Raw genomic sequence first — 16,382 nt, 5'->3', positions numbered from 1 at the left:
CATAAACACTCACACACTCAGGAAGGATCCAGATGGAATGGGTTGTGAAGCAGCCATTTAAGTCTCCCATGTTGTACTCTGCTGCATGTCATGCCTGTGGATGATCCACCTTGTTTCCAGCAGTGGCCATTAATTCTAATTGACAACTGGTTGGTTGTCAAACCAATGTAAATTGCTGTGCAGTGGTTGCAGCAGAGCTGTTATATAACACAGTGCTTTCACAGGTGGTCTGACCTCTGATGGGGTAGGATATGCCTGTGATGGAACTGGAGTAGGTGGTACTGGGATGTTGAGTGGGTTGATTGGGTAGGTCTTGCATCTGAGTCTTCCACAGGAGTATGATCCGTGTGGCATGGGTTTGGGGTGGGAGTGGCATAGGGATGGACTAGGATCTTGTGGAGGCTCAGTGGAGGAGAACCAGGTGAAGTGGATGGGGGAGAACCTCCGGTCTGGTTCAGGTTTAGTGACGACATCTTTATAATCTGGACCTGAGGCCAGGACAACTTATCCTCATTCCTCCACAACGTCAACACCATGTCTCCCATCCACAGCATCTGCTCTTTCTCCACCCATTGTGCCACCTTCCTAGATGTCAATCTCCTCCCCTCAGGTGACTCTATTCACACCTTGGTCCACATCAGACCCACCAACCATCAACAGTACCTACACTTTGACAGCTGGCTCCCCTTCCACACTGAAAAATTCCTCACATACAGCCTGGCCAACCTTGACAGATGAATCTGTAGTCAAGAGGACTCCCTTGCTCAGTATGCTGAAAGTCTCACAAAGGCCTTTGCAGACAGGCAATACTCTCCAGACATAATTCACATACAGATCTTCTGTGTCATATCCTCATACACCTGATCCTCTCATCCATCCCAAGAACCAACTCCAAAGTAGTGCTCCCCTTGTCACCCAATATCACCCTGGACTGGAGTGACCTAGCCACATCCTTCTTTGTTAGGGCTTTGATTATCATGTACTGAAATGAGGAACAACCTACCCAAAATACTTCTAAACCCCTCCCAAAAAGATGTTCCATCACCCACTCAACCTCCACAAGATCCTAGCCCATCCCTATGCCATTCCCACCCCCAATTCCATGCCACAGGGTTGGGTTGGGTTGTGTTGTTTGGGGGAAGAGACCAAACAGAGAGGTCATCAGTCTCATCGGATTAGGGAAGGGCAGGGAAGGAAGTTGGCCATCCCCTTTCAAAGGAACCATCCCAGCATTTGCCTGGAGCAGTGTAGGGAAATCACAGAACACCTAAATCAGGATGGCGGGAAATGCGATTGAACCATTGACCTCCCGAATGTGAGTCCAGTGTGCTAACCACTGCGCCACCTTGCTCAGTCCCTGTCACAGGAATCATACTCCTGTGGAAGACCCAGATGCCAGACCTGCCCAATTGACCCATCCAGCACCCCAGCACCACTTACTCCAGTTCTATCACAGGCGTAGGCCCGGCGAACACTGCACGCAGCAGAGGCAGAGCAGAGGCAGAGCCGCTTTCGTAGAGCACACTTTCCAATGGGGCACTGCATACTGCACACAATCGAGGTGCAGGGGAGGATTAGGCAGGTCAGCCCCTGTCCCGCTGTCCAAGCCGCACAGCTTTGCTCTGCCTGCGGCCCGAGAGGCCCGTTATCTCAGATTCCATCTCTGTCAGCAGTTCGCGCCAGCACAAAGAAATTTTTGTCTGTGGCACCACACTGTGCTCGGCCAGTAGTGACTTTCCAGCAGCAGTGTGTGCATCTGCGACAGTACCTCACTTTTGTTTGTGTACGAAGTCTTTTAGTTATGGAGCACCTCATTCAGTTATTTCAGGACAACCCAGTGCTGTACGACACCAGTCACCCAGACTACATGCAGAATAAATTGAAGGACGAAATATGGAAGAAGGTTGCAGAGGAATTACATTACAGCAATTGTAAGAATTATTTATTAATTAATTTATTTATTTTATATGCATTTTCACAATATACATGTAATATTAATGACATAAGTTCTTCTCTTTAGTGTTGGCCTTATTTTATAGCTGCATACTGCCTTTGAACAGAACCTTCTGGTGAATTAAAACACTCATTAAATTCTTCTCTTGTAAGAAAAGCTTCACTCATGTTTCTGCACCTACTTGGAGCAGGCGACAGAAGCTGGTTGGTATTCAGTGGTCCCATGTCATCCTCCTCGGCGAGATCATTTCACGTAATGTTATCAGTCCTCAAGTAATTATGAAGTACACATGTAAATGTCACAATTCTATTTACACTCTCTAGTTTACACTCAAAAGGCCGTTTAAACACATGAAATCGGGAACTCAAGATACCAAATGCACACTCTACAGTTTGACGACCACGAGACAGTCTGTAATTATAAACTTTATTTTTATCATTACCAGTAACTCTGCATTTAGTGTACAGTCACATTAAATGTTTTAATAATGGAAATGCCTCATCACCTATGAAAACATAAGGGGTTCTATATTGTTGTCCAGGAAGTGATTTATCTCCTGGGATATTTAAAGTTCCGTCAGTCAGTTTTCTTCCTAATACTGAATTAGAAAAAATATTTCCATCACTAAATATGCCCATTGAGCCAATGTCTATAGAGGTAAATCTGTAATGAGCATCAACAAGAGCCATTAATACTACAGAACAATGCTGTTTATAATTGAAAAATGAGGAACCAGATAATTGAGGTTTTCGCAAAGTGATATGTTTCCCATCAACAGCTCCAAGACAATTGTAAAACTGCCATTTACTCTCAAAGTCAGAAGCAATATTTTCCCACATAACTGTTGTTGGCTCAGGTAGATAAATGGGTTGTAGATGCTTCTATATCACTCCACACACATCATAAACTATCTTCGACACTGTCCTTTGACCCATGCGATAGCTTAGAGTGATGGTTTTAAACATGTCCCTGTCGTTAAATACCTAAAATGAAAAAAGACAACAATCCGTTTATGTTGCATAAGCAGAGTGAACAGAAAGTTACTAAGTGTTTTGACATTTATGGTATGTGTACATGAAATCACAGATTGTTTCTGACACTGCTATGGGAATGGGGCAAAACTATTCAAAAATATAACTGTTCATATTTCTTATGTCACTTTATATGGAAATATATGAAAAACTAAATTCAGGAATTCCTTGTTGCAGGGGAAACAGCGAAAGAAAATTGTAGAAAACTTAGGGATTGTCATTGAGATGCCCTCCATAGACAGAAAAAGAAGAGTGGGCAAGTAGCAACCTCAGTCCACCCGTGGCTGTACCAAAATCAGATGGAATTTTTAGTTCCACATATGGCCATCAGAGGTACAGTAACAAATATGATGGACGAGGAAAATTCTACAACAAACATTGCAAATTATGGTGGAGGAGATGACGTAACAGACACACAGAGGAATGAAACATGAGACGCCATTGTCAAAGAAGAAGAAGAAAGCAGTTGTCAGTAAAATCATTCTTGTAAGTATTAACAGCTACAAAGAGAGAGCTAAGAAAAGAGACATTTTAAGCAAAATATCACTGCATCAAGAAAATGATGTCTTACACCAATTTTTCATGTCGATGTACCTATCAACAAAAAAGATGCCAAAGGCTTACCAAGTGTTGGTAAGGAAAAAAGTGTTTCAATTATTATCTGAAACGGAGGAGGAAATTTTAACTAAACCAGTGGCTCAACATCATTCATCAATATCATCATGCAGCACAGAAAATAGTTTGACTACCACGTCAATACCTGTCTCTCCTGGTACGGAGTTTGAACCTTCAGCACCACATTTACTATAAACAGTGTTATCATGTTCATTATTTTAACAAATTTACAGATGGAAATTGTTTCTCTGAACTTTAATAAATATTGAGAGAAAAAATACCTTAAACATACAGCTAATTTTTCTTCTGTAGGTATGGGCTCCCGCATGTGACTTGGTTTTCCTCTTATGTCTTGCTCTATCAATGTATGAACCTCTTCAAACTGCCATCTATTCAGTTGGAAGCTTTCCCTGAATATGTGATCAGGAACTTCCATAGACAACACGTATTTGCCATGTGTTCTTCACTTTTGCATTTACTTGCTTTTCCATAGAGATCTTTCTCTGTTCTTGTATGCACTGTACAATAAAATAACACTCCTGAGTTACGAATCAGAATCGGAATCTAAGTCTAACTGCATAGACAGAATTGCAGTGGACATTGCTGGGCATTCTATGTTTCACGAGTGCTGGGCCACCACTGAGCTCTGCCATGCCTCTGCTGCGTGTAGTGTGCGCTGACCGGCAGAACCTCTATTGCTCTGCTACACCTCTGCTTTGCCTCTGCTGCATGCAGTGTGTGGCAGGCCTTATCCTACCCCATCAGAGGCCAGACTACCTGTGAAAGCACCCATATTATATACCTGCTCTGCTGCAATCACTGCACAGCATTTTACATTGGTTTGACAACCAACCAGCTGTCAACTAAAATTAATGACCACTGCCGAAAACAAGGTGGACCACCCACTGGCACAACATGCAGCAGAGCACAACATGGGAGATTTCAATGGCTACTTCACAACTCATGCCATCTGGATCCTCCCCACCACCACCAGCTTTTCTGAGCTGTGCAGATGAGAGCTTTTCTCACAACACATCCTTTGCTCCTGTAACCTACTTGGTCTAAACATGAGGTAATTAGCTGCCCTCCCACTAACCATAATGTGTGTGTGTGTGTGTGTGTGTGTGTGTGTGTGGAAGTGTATTCTGAAAGCTAGCCAAGCTTTGTACCTTGTATTTGTGTAGTTATTGACGATTCAGGGCTTCTGCCGTTTGGTGAGTAGGCTCCTTTACTCCTAAGTAATGCTCAAGCAGAACTTTCTGTACATTATTAGATTCTGTAATTTATTCTGTTACCTATTATAATCAATGCTGTTACTTTTAGTTTCTAAAAAAGAAGGCATTTTTTTCCCCCCAGTTTATTTCCAAAAAGAGAGATATATAGGATGCTCCTCAGAAACAGCGCAAGCTAATTTAAGTCTGTTTTCCAAAGCAAATTCCAGTCCACACCATATCAAAATCCCACCTATGACAATCCGGGTCCGCCATAGTAGCACCTAAACCAGGGCAGTGGCACACTCACAATGCACTCCGAAACTCAATTCTGTAATGGTCTCATCAGAGGGCACTTCTGATGACAAGAGCATTGTGAATAGTGTCACTACTGCATTCAATAGTAATATTGTACCAGCTACGCATTTTCTATAGTGATGGGTGGTGTTACTACATTCTCACACTCACCCACTCCCCTCCCCCATCCCCCCCCCCCTCCCCCGAGCCCCAACTGTAACTGCCTGGGGAAACAAATATAGATGGTGCATTATCCAGAGAAGTAACCACTGGAGGAGTGGCAGATCAATATCAGTGGGCACCACTATAAAAGACTGGGGCAGGACAAGGCTCAGTGGATGTTTTATGAGGGCAGTGGGATTGAAGGAACCACAGGGACAGAGAAACAAGCTGTTGCTGGCCAGACTAGTGGAGGTGTATGCTTGTAATTACATTTGCTGGATTGGATCCCAAGAAATCTGGGCTTTTGTTGATTTATCACTCAGCTGACACAATTTCAGAGGCTGGGGCACATCTACATCAGGACTGTGGCAATATAACTCTCACAAATGTCCTTTTTTCCACATGTCACATCTGCAGGCTAATGAGGCCATATGCTACATATTTTGTGGAGAAAACAGTGTTTACAGTTGGACAACATCGTTGTAGCTGACAAAGACATTGCCAGTGGTCTGGTATTTTAAGAGGTCATCTGGGCCACAGAGGTGACATAACACCCCATGTGACCACTGCTGCAGAGTTGACTTGCTGTGATGCTTCTTCTGTCATAAACAATCTCTGTGCTGCATGGATAGTTTCATAGGCTCAGGCCATTTGCTGTACTTCCATCAGAGATATATCTGATTTCCCCACTTCTGAGTCAGGGTAACATGCACTTTAGTGTGTCTGTGTAATTCTGCCCACACAAACATTTGTAAATGCAGTTCCTACTTAACGCATGTAGGTCAGTGGACCAATCTGCATAAGATTTACTGCAGCTCTGTTTACCACTAAAATTCTAATTTTGCTGCAATAATATGCTTCTTCATTGAAAAATGATCTTCTAATAAAGAAAATATTCTAGGCAACTAGGGCTCTGCTGATTTTGTTGATGGCACTAGAATCTGTATTAGATGGTACAGTTTGTCATTTCTTGACAAGATGCTTTTTTGCCTTTCTGTGTCAGAAATTTAACAAACTGTAAAATATAGCTACAGTCATTGGTAGTAAGCATGCTAGTCTTCACTTTTTCATTAGAAGATGAAAAAGCTATAAATATGGGCAACATACCTATTACTCTTGCTATCACTTGTAATGCTTGTAATATTGGTTCCAGTAGATTATAACAACCTTGCATTGTTTATGTTAGTAGTTATTGTAGTTCCTCCCTGGTTGAAAGAAACTAAATTCTCAACTAATTACAACAATGTTCAAGGTTTGATTTACAAATGTGACAGATCACATACTCATCACCACTTTTGTAAAAGGTGCCACAAAGTTCCACCTATGACAAACAGAGTCCATAATTGCAGAAACTACACTGATTGGTAGCATGCTCCCTGTGCTCTCTAAAAATCACATAAGTACTGACTCAAGCGAGCTGTTTACTAGCTTAAACGCTGGATATTGGTGTGGTCTCAGCCAAGGGTGCTCTTGATGACAAGTGCTGCTTGAATAGTGGTGCCACAGTGGTTAACAGTAGTGTTGCATCAGCTGTTTGATTTACAGTGTAATGCTGGGTAGCACCACTAAAACACTGATCAGAATTCATTCACACAAACAAATATCATGTTCCATAGATCAAACTACAGCAATAGCCTTCAGATATTTCAAACATATGAGACAATAAATTATATGAGATAGCTATCAGAAACTCCTGCAGTATCCTTTAGTAAAAAATTAATCATTATTAATGTTTATGGAATACTCCATTGGTACGTGGAAGAACATGGACATATCAAAAATTGAAATACACAATACTAATCTTCCTCAATAATATTTATTTTATATTTTGTTGTCTACCATCTTTCAACTTCCTAGACCATGCCACTCAATGAAGACTGAGCAGCCAGTCCACAGGATATCAATGACAGCTTCTGTCTGTAGAAAAATAATTACTTCCAAAGCTGTATAAAATTTAAAGATTATGCATCTGCACAGAAATATAAAAAATTTTAATGCTTCATTCAACATGGGTACTTACAAGAAATGTCATGGAAAGATATACTGAACGTTTTAGATTCTAAAAATATGGGTATAAAACTGAAAAGACATGGGTAGTTAACTATGTTTAGGTTAGTCCAATATTGGTTTCAGTGTTTCATACTCATATCTAGAGTCAAAAACGTTCAGTATATCACCACATAATATTTCTTGTTTACTATCCATGTCAGACTGAAGCATTATGATTTTGTGTTTTTAGTTTAGGTCACTCAAACACTGAGTTTTCAGTTTTATAGTATATCTTTAGAACTAAAACATTCGGTACATCATTACATAAAGCTTTTATTCAGAGTACATCCCATCATATCTCCAGTTGTGCAGACGGTTGCATAGCAAATTGAAAATCTCCATCTTTTTTGCTTTTATAACAGTATTTTGCCACAAACATAATTTCAAACATCATGTACGACAAATTTTCTTTTTCTGGTGAAGTTCCTCAATTATAAGCTTTATCATTCATCTGATTTATGAAGTAAGCAATTCTGGTTACAAAGTTGTTAAGACTTTTGTGGCCACTTGTTGACAAACTGCCTACTGGCTTCTGTCTGAGTTCTTTCACTGACATTTGTTTCATGAGTTTTCTGAAATTTTTGCCAGCATGAGCAGCTGGCATTGTCAAAGCTTCACCCTCCATTGCTGCTGGTGGACAACAGCTTTGACAATCCCAGACACTCATGCTGGTGAAACACCAGAAAACTCATCATACAAATGTCTAAAGAACCTGAGACAGAAGCCAACAGGCATTTTGTCAGTTTTGGTTACGTCATTCCACAGTTCTGAGAGTAAACCACAAAAACTTTGTCTGAAAGCTGACGCATGCCACTTTATTGGCTATCAATTTGAATCAGTGATAGTTGCCATGCTGGTTACAAGGCTAGAGAGCAGGTGAGGTCATGAGGACAGGGTTTTAAAGAGGAGAGCAGCATGCGATAGTGGGAGGAGGAACCACAGCGAGCAGCAGATGAGTTAGAACACGACATATGACATGCCACAGTGGAGCCAGGTTGTGGACTTGTGGAGGGCACGAGTGAACCAGCATTGAGAGCAGCAGGGCCCAGCACACTGCTGTTTAGCAAGGGTGAAACAATATACTGTAGCTGGAGTTATGAAGGTTTGGGAGCGCAGAGCAGGAACTATTACTACTAGATTCATGGTAACATGATTGTCAAGTATTGCTCCTGGAGAATTTATTAGCTATTTTTCATTAAACTCACATTGTCATGTGCTGAAAGGCTCAGGTTGTGTGGAAACTTGTGCAGCTTTGGTTAGAAATGTGGCAGTCATAGGATATGCTCTTGAAGGTTGTCAAATGTAAAGTATTGAGACTAAAATGAACAGGCATTGTACATCTATGCTAATACTGTTTTGTACTAAATAGCTATTTCCTATGTACTTAAAATTACTGAGTACTTAAAAATGTAAAATGCGCAGTCGCTAAAGGCCATTGAACTATCTCTTGTATGACTGTACTGGTAGCCCAAAGGTTGTTCTTTCTGATATTTCTCAAGTTAAATGTTCGGGACCGATATAGACTAATAAACTAATAAGTATGACTTTTGTGCACTGTTATTAATACTATAACAATGTCTTTATTCTATGTATTTTGTTATGTATATTGACACGTTCCACATCTGAGTGACTTGCTCACATGTACAGATCTATGGAACAAGTATATAAATAAATAAATAAATAAAAATAAATAAGCTAGTTCAGTGAAGGACATTTTGCATATGAGCATACTGGTTGATATGTGAGTGGCTAGAGTCACCTACTTGAAATATTCTCTGTTGTTATTATTCTTATGGTCATCTTTAACATGTTCTTGCAGTATTTCCACGTGCATTTTGGAGCAAATTTGTGGCAGTAAAATGGCTTGTGTCTTGCCTCCAGTCACACCCCTAGGATTAAATGTTATCATTGAATACTTTTAAAACTTTCCACCTGTTATATTGCAGTATTTGAGGGCTTATTCATTGACAAGTTGTAACCTTATGTCTGATTAAGCATCAGGCAGCTAGTTTCCATATCATTTCATGTGAATGGCTGGACTTACATGTAATGGGGTAAGTCATCAGTGATGAGGACATCAGTTACTGCAAGTGCTGTTTTCATTTGCTGTGTTGATCAAGACCTAAGTTTGAGGATGTCCTGTTCATTAGTGCTTCAAACTGAAACTTCCAAGCACTGGTCATTGTTTGGAAAAATTGTTGATCTGCTTAGTTTAGTGGCAGCTAGAGCTGTGAAGTTATTTTAAAAACCTTCTTCTGAAGTGCTAAAACTGAACACTCATTCTCAAATTTTCAAAAAGACTTTTACAAACCATACACACCTACCGTAGACTTCGTCAGGCAACAAACAAGCCATCATACTTTGGTTTGTCTCAGTTTCACAGACTGATTTGTGCCAAGAATGTGTTTCTGTTTATGCTGTATAATACTGTAATAATAAAAAGGAAGAAAGCACTTCTCAAGCAGAAGCAACTCCCAGTTCACTAACCACGCAGGCAGTCTCAGCTTTGCAGGAGCCCCATTCCTCTCTTACATATCACTTGGGCACTTTCTCATTTCTTCTGATGCAGCTTGCTCTTATTTCTAGACTTCAGTGTTCTATTTACTTGAGTTTTCTCCTACACAGTTTTTAATCTTTTACTACTTGCCATATTTATGCTCAAGCCATTTTATTGAGCTTATTATATTCTAAATATACATGTAACAATCACACATAATTCTCATTAGTTTACTAAACTATGGTTAATTTTCACAGTCACAGCTCTAATTGGAAGTTCACTGAACCTGCACCTTAAAGACATAGCTATGCAAAAATTTGGAAACCATGTGGAAAGAAGTAGTCCATGGTCTATTACTAGAAACACAAATACATGATTTTCATCACACAAAACAAAGGCAGCACAAATTTGTCATATACCAAACTCTGTGAAGATGTGAAACAGAATAATGCTTTCATACCAAAAACAAAATTTCAGTGTATATATATTATGCTTGGTACAAAAATCTTACAAATCTAGATCATTCCTAACTAATGAGAATCATGTAAATATAGAAATGACGATGTTGTTTAGTAACAAATTGTACTCACAGTATAAGAGTATTAAGACAATTACTACCAAACATAGCTTTATAAAAATATATCTAAGAATTATGAAGAAATGAAAATTCAATAGAAAAGGCTATAAAATAATGAATTCCAGCACCACTGATAAACATACACACATAAAAGAGCAGAAGCTAATTCTAGCTTCCAGAACTATTATTACTTAACAAAAACTAGGCATAATGTATTTATTGTATTTTTTTGCATGGAGACACCAACTGGTGTCTTTTGCAAACGTCATAGCATTTTTTTACAAGTTTAGTACAGTCATATATACATATGTAATTATATGAATATAATAGAGGGAAACATTCCACGTGGGAAAAATACATCTAAAAACAGAGATGATGTGACTTGCCAAACAAAAGTGCTGGCAAATCGATAGAAACACAAACAAACACAAACATACACACAAAATTCAAGCTTTCGCAACAAATGGTTGCTTCATCAGGAAAGAGGGAAGGAGAGGGAAAGACGAAAGGATGTGGGTTTTAAGGGAGAGGGTAAAGAGTCATTCCAATCCCGGGAGCGGAAAGACTTACCTTAGGGGGAAAAAAGGACAGGTATACACTCGCACACACACATATCCATTCACGCATACACAGACACAAGCAGACATTTGCCTTTACAAATGTCTGCTTGTGTCTGTGTATGTGCAGATGGATATATGTGTGTGTGTGTGTGTGTGTGTGTGTGTGTGTGTGTGTGTGTGTGTGTGTGTGTGTGTGTGTGCGCGAGTGTATACCTGTCCTTTTTTCCCCCTAAGGTAAGTCGTTCCGCTCCCGGGATTGGAATGACTCCTGACCCTCTCCCTTAAGACCCACATCCTTTCGTCTTTCCCTCTCCTTCCCTCTTTCCTGATGAAGCAACCGTTTGTTGCGAAAGCTTGAATTTTGTGTGTATGTTTGTGTTTGTTTGTGTGTCTATCGACCTGCCAGCACTTTCGTTTGGTAAGTCACATCATCTTTGTTTTTACATATGTAATTACATATACTTGATACAAATGTACCATTGTACCCAATAAGGCACAATATTGGGTGTTACATCGCACCTATTACAAATATTCAGATTTTACATTTTATTTTAGTTTAATATTAATATTCACTTAAAGAATATAAACACTTGTCAATCAAGAAATATTTCAGTTTCACTTTGAATAAGTTTCCTTTGTGGCACTTTATAGAGCTCGGTAATCTGTTGTACCATATTTGACCACTAATGCGTGCACTACGGTCTGTTGTTTTTAGTTTTGTTCTTTGTCTGTAGTAGCAATCTTTATTTCTTGTATTATATGCATGCATATCAGAGCACTTTGTTGCTTTATTTTGATGTGTCACAAAAAATATAATTAATTTGTAAAGATACAGTGAGTAGACTGTGAGGTATTTATGATGAACAAAGATTTCCCTGCATGAATCTCTATACCCTAATCCATGGATAATTCTGATTGCTCTTTTCTGTAGGGTTAATATTCTGTTCATATGTATGTTGGCAGCACATCCCCCTATCTCTATCCTGTAATTAATCTGTGCAAAAATGGTTCCATAATACATTGTTTTTAATGTCTGATGTGGGACTACTTTTGATAACTGGCTGATTAGATGTAATGAACTGCTGATTTTATTGCATAAAAATTTGATATGGTTTACCCATCTTAGATTTTCATCTAGGTGAATCTGCAGCCTTCTGTGTCCACTACTTCAATTCCACCTATGTTACTGATAGAGGTTTGGTGTGAGTTTGTAAGTTTAAATGGCAATAACTGAGATTTACTGATATTAACTTTCAAACCTTGATCTTGGAAATAATTAGTTATTTGACGTAGTCCCTCATTTGCTACCAATGTTAACTCATCATTTTATTTACCAAGAAATAACAGTGAGGTACCGTCTGCATAGGCTACCAATTGGGAGTTGAAAGGTTGCTCTATATCATTTATGTACACTAGGAAAAGGAAAGGGCCCAAAATTGAGCCCTGGGGTACACCTTGTGTGACTGTCTCATATTTGGACTGGAAATTAATGATCTGATTATTGATTTTGTAAGTCAGCTTTGTACACTGCTTGCGGTTAAATAAATATGTAGCCAGCAATTGCATGGATGCAGCATTTACATTGTATGACTCAAATTTGCTTAAAAGTAACCCATGGTTTACCGAGTCAAAGGCTTTAGTAAGGTCTAGAAATACGCCAGTTGTTTGCATTCCTTGATCAAGGACACCATACGTTTTGTGAAGAAATTCCGTAATTGCTGTGATAGTACTATGATCTTTTGAATCCATGTTGTGTCTCTGTTAGGAACTTATTTTTCAAGAAATAGTCAATAAGTTGTGTCAGCAGCACAACTTCAAATACTTTGCTGAAGACAGGTATTAATGATATGGGCCTGAAATTTGAAACCTCTTCCTTGGATCCTTTTTCATGCACTGGTTTAACTGTGCTCCATTTCAATACATTTGGAAATGTATGTTCTCTGATACTGCAGTTTACCAGGTGTGTGATTATTTTAACTAATTCCTTATTACATTTTTTAATCACGATACTACTCAAACCATCCCATCCAGATGAGAACTTATTCTTTAGGTTATTTATTATCCTGCCTATTTCTTTTTCACTTACTTGTTTGAATTCAAAAGGTGGCTCTTCAAAGGGGCAGAGTTTTACATCACTACTCACAATTGTGTTATTAACTGGACTAACAGCTGCAGATATAAAGTATTTATTGAAAACATCGCAGACTTCATTAGGATCTTTAATTGCGTTTCCTTCATGTCTTATATTTACAATTTCAGTTTCTGGCTTCGGTGTGGCTTTACGAAATTGATTTACAATTCTCCATGAGGTCTTGGCTGTATTGTCTGATTGAGCCATTTCACTGCTGTATATCTGTTTTCTTAGATTTGAAAGCTCTTTCTTAAAGATTTTCTTGGCTTCATTGTACTTGGCCTCAAAAACTGCAGATTTGTTGATTTGTGTAACACATCCAGGTCCTGGATGTTTTGCTTGAGTTTTATCATATTTGCTGGAAGTATCAGTCTGTTGGTTTTTGCACTTTGGTTATGGGTGAACACTCTTTGTATTTTCTTAACAGGGCAGCATCTGTCAAAGTGTCTTAGCATAGTATCATAGAATTTGGCCCATTTGTTTTCAGATCCTTCAGTCTGGTAAACCAGATCCCAGTCCTCTATAGCTAATTTATTTCTTAGGGCAAGGATGTTACCCTCTTTTAGGATTCTTTTATTTTCGATAACTTTTGTCATTTTTGGGATGCTTGTGTTTACATACTCTACAAGCTGGTATTTGTGGTCAGAGTAGTGAAAATCTATATTCCAGCACCTAACACTGTCTTTAATATGTTTACATAGTATAACGTAATCAATTTTGCTAGATGTGGACCTTGTTACCCTGGTATCACTATTTACTACATTTATGAGATTATATGGGTTAAGAGTATCTATTAACCTCATATTACACAAACTGGAAGATTTTGCCTCAATATTCAGATCACCAAGTATAGTTAGGTCACTGGGACCACAACATCCCACTACTCTACTAAATATGTCTATGAAGCTAACTACATCAGCCTTTGGCGGATGATAAATCCCAATAACTTTATGTTTTCTCATAACCTCTCTACACTCTTTGGTGTGGACTTCAATGCCTGTCACTTCAATCAAGCCTTCTTTGTTGTACTGGTCTAGATAGTTTATTTTCTTGTACTTGAGATTCTCACTAATGTAAACTGCCAAACCACCACCCTGTTGCTGTCTACAATAACTATTTGATAAGGAGTAGCCCTCTAGTTTACAGTAAATAATTTCATCAGATTTTAATCCATGCTCAGTTAACACTACTATATGAGGTGACGGTTCATTTACAAAAACCTGTAATATATTAAGCTTATTTCTAAGGTACTGTATGTTTAGGTGCATGAGCCTTAGTGGTATTTTTAACTGGTCACTCTGATTATCTTCCTTTAAAATGCACTGAGTTGGTTCACCTACATAAGTTCTGGATCCAGGCATTAAAAGTGTTCCTGTTCTTTGGCGATCTTGCATTTCTCGATCTACTACCCAACCTGGCTTCTGTCTGTCTAGTTGTCTAGTTGTCAAGGTAGCTGCTGAGGTGCCTTCTTGCTCCATACAGTCCGAGGAGTTGCCGAACTGCCTGGTGTTGCAGTAACTGGAGTTGTATACTCCACCACATTTGATTGAGTAAGTAATGCTGAAGAGTCTGCAGTTGATGCCACAGCTTCTGGTGTTTTAACTAGCTGACTTGGCAAGTTGTTTTTACCCAGACACAGCACAGCAACCATCTTGTTTTTCTTTTCTTTTTTTTATTGTGAAGAGTTACTACTAACATATTCAGATTACATTATGAATGAAAAAAGGCATTAAACTGGTGTAATACTCTACAGTATTTATTACAAACTGGTTCTCAGCAGTTACACCATCACCAGGTACAAAGATACAGTAAATATGTGTGACTGTTAAATTATTGTGGGATCAAAGTATATGAGTTGTTTTCTCAAGATAACAGTTGTTAATGTTTGAGTTAGAATTAAAATAAGAGAGATTATTTCCATTAAAATGTCATGTAAAACATATTTAGATTAGATGAAGTATGTGACACATTAAATAATGAACAACATAACAAATTACAACAACTGTTCTGAGAAGAAAAACAGGTTGCACAATATATAATAAAATTGGTAACATGTTACAAGTGGATAACTAAACAAGATAACCTAGTCCTTAAAAAGGCCTAATATTACAAACAGTGGGAATTTAAGGAGATGGGACATGGATAAACTGACTAAACCAGAAGTTGTACAGAGTTTCAGGGAGAGCATAAGGGAACAATTGACAGGAATGGGGGAAAGAAATACAGTAGAAGAGGAATGGGTAGCTTTAAGGGATGAAGTAGTGAAGGCAGCAGAGGATCAAGTAGGAAAAAGACAAGGGCTAGTAGAAATCCTTGGGTAACAGAAGAGATACTGAATTTAATTGATGAAAGGAGAAAATATAAAAGTGCAGTAAATGAAGCAGGCAAAAAGGAATACAAACATCTCAAAAATGAGATCAACAGGAAGTGCAAAATGGCTAAGCAGGGATGGCTAGAGGACACATGTAAGAATGTAGAGGTGCATATCACTAGGGGTAAGACAGATACTGCCTACAGGAAAATTAAAGAGACCTTTGGAGAAAAGAGAACGACTTGCATGAACATCAAGAGCTCAGATGGAAACCCAGTTCTAAGCAAAGAAGGGAAAGCAGAAAGGTGGAAGGAGTATATAGAGGGTCTATACAAGGGCGATGTACTTGAGGACAATATTATGGAAATGGAAGAGGATGTAGATGAAGATGAAATGGGAGATATGATACTGCGTGAAGAGTTGACATAGCACTGAAAGACCTGAGTTGAAACAAGGCCCCGGAGTAGACAACATTCCATTAGAACTACTGATGGCCTTGGGAGAGCCAGTCCTGACAAAACTCTACCATTTGGTGAGCAAGATGTATGAGACAGGCGAAATACCCTCAGACTTCAAGAAGAATATAATAATTCCAACCCCAAAGAAAGCAGGTGCTGACAGATGTGAAAATTACCGAACAATCAGTTTAATAACTCACGGCCTCAAAATACTAACGTGAATTCTTTACAGACGAATGGAAAAACTGGTAGAAGCCGACCGCGGGGAAGATCAGTTTGGATTCCGTAGAAATGTTGGAACACGTGAGGCAATACTGACCTTACAACTTATCTTAGAAGCTAGATTAAGGAAAGGCAAACCAACGTTTCTAGCATTTGTAGACTTAGAGAAAGCTTTTGACAATGTTGATTGGAATACTCTCTTTCAAATTCTGAAGGTGGCAGGGGTAAAATACAGGGAACGAAAGGCTATTTACAATTTGTACAGAAACCAGATGGCAGTTATAAGAGTCGATGAAAATGAAAGGGA

The sequence above is a fragment of the Schistocerca americana genome, chromosome 5, assembly GCF_021461395.2.
Source record: "Schistocerca americana isolate TAMUIC-IGC-003095 chromosome 5, iqSchAmer2.1, whole genome shotgun sequence".
NCBI lineage: Eukaryota > Metazoa > Arthropoda > Insecta > Orthoptera > Acrididae > Schistocerca > Schistocerca americana.
Note: the sequence above shows the minus strand (reverse complement) of the source record.